This window comes from Poecilia latipinna, unplaced genomic scaffold (assembly GCF_001443285.1).
Source record: "Poecilia latipinna isolate Pla-1442-1.1 unplaced genomic scaffold, P_latipinna-1.0 Scaffold1524, whole genome shotgun sequence".
NCBI classification, from domain to species: Eukaryota; Metazoa; Chordata; class Actinopteri; order Cyprinodontiformes; family Poeciliidae; genus Poecilia; species Poecilia latipinna.
In genome coordinates, this window is record NW_015114140.1 from 130,005 (window position 1) to 133,389 (window position 3,385).

A 3,385-nucleotide genomic window follows, 5' to 3' on the forward strand; every position below is an offset into this window, starting at 1 on the left:
TTTAGAGTCCTACTTAGCCTTCAAAGACATCTGTGATGGATTAAATATAATTTATTAACTGCAAAAAGGACAAAATTTTCTCATTGTAAGTTAGAATCTGTATCTAAAGGCAAGATCAGAGTGTAAGGTGTAATAACCTACTGTGTTGACAGGCCACTTTCTTCTAAAAGAGTGTAAATATGATGTAGGAGTTCATGAGTAGATGCATAGGGAGGGCTGTACACACAGAGGACCATAAAGTACTCTCTGTTGGTCTTTGAAATGCTAAACACAAACTGTTTTTTGGGGTGAAAAACCTGAGGGAACATTTAGTGTAGGACTCAGAATCAGCCAGCAGCTGTTGGCTTTCCGCCGGTCAACTTTCCTTTTCTCAGGCCAGTAACTACAAACTTCAGCAGACCTGCATAAAAGTCAGCTTTTCTCAATCACACGTCAGGCCGTTTACTTAAAAACATGCTTTTTCTTTGAGCTTAAAAGAGGGAAATTGCAGTTTCACGTTGGCTGACCTATGAAAAAGTGAGGAAATAAAAGAGCGGGCAGAAAAACAAAAAAGATAGACAAGCATGCTGGCACTGAACCAGAAACAACTCCAGAGAGATGACAGTGGAATCTGCAGCCTGGTTCCATCTCTGTCCAATGACTTTACATTTCACATGGCTGCTGCTCATCTCTTCACTCTGACAGCCTCTTTATTCTTCCAGTTCCTTTGTAGCTTTTATTTGGGACAGAGGCTTTTAAGCTGCCATGCATCCCCCGCTGTTTGTATCATTTATCCTGGTTGCCATCACAGATCACGGCGCCACCATAAGTTCTGCTGTTCTTGGACCAGAGAATAGGAGGAAGTAATCCATAAAATGTGTGGTCCCTCAAGAGGACGCGGGCAGATTTAGGCTTCATTTACAAACTCTCACTCTGGGCTCTTGTTCTCTCCTTTGTCAGAAACCTTTTTAATGAGAAACACAAACGCAGTTTAAAACCCAAACAGAGACTTTTAAGGAAAACCCCTAATGGGGAATATAAAGCATCTACAACCTTCATTTTTTTTTATTGTCCTTTAACTATGAAGGAAGGTATACAAAATTTCTGATTGTAATCAATGAGAAGACAGTTGTGTAGATGGACACCAGACCATAGAACTACCTAGTCTTTCCAGTTGCTGTTTGACGTAATTTAATTGGGAAAAAGCAGTCTAATGTAAACTGACAGCTACACGTCACTAGCAGCTTAAAGATTTGATTTGGTTAAGCCTCAGCACTGTAAACATGGGAAAAAAATTATAGTGTCTTGGAAAAGTTCATTGCCCGTGAACGTCTTCAAATTTTGTCACATCACAACCTGTAAGGATTTTACTAGGATACTTTTTTGATACACCGACAAGGTTTTCTTCCTTACATTTTCATAATATGTTTTTCTTCTTATTTCACCTTGTACATCTCATTGGTCCAACTAGTTTGGTCTTAAATGTGCTACATAAATTGATATTTTCACCCTTCTTTTTTCACCTTAGTACTCCCAGTCCTACACATGGACAGTACAGGAATTCCTCTGAAAATCATCAAGATTATCTGTGATGTCCTTCTGGCCAGCCGTGTAAAACTTTGGACAACAACTCTAAACATACAGCCAGAGGGACGGTGGAGTGTTTTAGGAAAGCGTATGTGTTAGAATGGCCTACTCAAAGTCTCGACTTGGATCCAATTGTAAACCTGTAAGAAAATTTGACAGAGCAGACATGGATATCATTCAGTTTGTCTGAGTTTGGGAACATTTCCAAAGAGTACTGGAAAAAAAACCATCTCTGGAGAAGAAGTTCCACAAATTTTGTGATATCATTGTAGTCCCCATGTGATTAGGCTTAAAAATTGAAACAAGAGAAAGTGTAAAACAATATAAGACTTACAACACCTTCACTTTCAACCTTTCCAAATTAGCTCATTTAAATTGATTGTGTATTTTTATTTGATTCAGCACTTTAAACCCTTAAACATTTCTCTTTTTTTCTCTTTAGCTCCATCCAACGTACTTTTCTGTAGGTCTAGTGCTTTCAAAGGCTAAAACAGTTCAACTGCAATGGGAGAAGTAAATCATGCAGTAGTTTTTCTATAAAACCTGTTTATGCTGGAGGTTCCCAGATATAATGAGGACTAAGTTTTTATGTTAGACAGCTACTGGGTACATAGATGGTAATTTGTCTCATTGTGTAGACTACGGATGAAAAAGCAGCCACAAAAGCATGGTTACCATAATAAAAGCAAGGACAAATAAAACAAGCAAAATGAAAACCATATGCTAATAGCTGTTTGCAGATGGATTCAGAGTTGAGCAATCTGTATTATTTTCTCCATGTGCCAGAATATAGGTGAGAAGTTTCTGTTTTTACACTGTGCAGACTTTGTTACATCTTTTTTTTTTTTTTATAAAATATGAACCCGGACAAAAATAAATATGAAAATGGATACCAGATGGAATTTCAAATCAGCTAAATCGGCAGACAAATTGGTTCTGCCATCGTCCGACATGAATCAAGAATGCTCTGGCATTGTGCTCTCTGTGCTTACTCATTATAGTTGCCCTATACATTATCAGTGACAGTGATAAACAACACTCCTCATTACATTACCTCAGCTTTTCACTTTTACTTTGCTGACAGTATAACTTTCAAATCTACTGAGAATACAAAGGAGCATAATAAATGTCCAGTTATGATAACGCAAGTCTTTTGATCAGATTATTGCAAAACTAGCTACAATTCTGTTTTATTGACAAAAAAAGGCAAACTAATTTTGCAATCTAAACTTTTTTCATAAAACATATTTTTGATTAACTTTTTATTTTTTTACTGTGAAATTTCACAACAAAAATAAAATAAAAAGATAAGTGACATGTCACTTATCTTCATAATTAAATTGCACAACAATGAAGTTAATCTAAACTTTTTTCATAAAACATATTTTTGATTAACTTTTTATTGTTTTACTGTGAAATTTCACAGCAAAAATAAAATTATGAAGATAAGTGACATGTCACTTATCTTCATAATTAAATTGCACAACAATGAAGTTATTGTTGTGTGCAATATCTGTGCAGATATTGCTGTGCACAGCATGTTGTTGCTGCACAGCCCCACAGCAACATCATGACTGGTGTACATATGTTTCTACAGAGTTTTTACAGAGATATGACAAACAATTACTACATCTAAGTGTGCAATTGCATGAGAAGATAAAACATGTGGCTCAGAAAATGACGACGAAAACTTTAAAAACCACATCTCCAGTTAAGTTTCAGAAAATCATCAAACAGTTGTGCTTCGTACATAATAAAGTGTACTGAAGAGTGATTCAGATGAAGTCTGCACAACTCTCCTGGAACCACAAGGGATGTG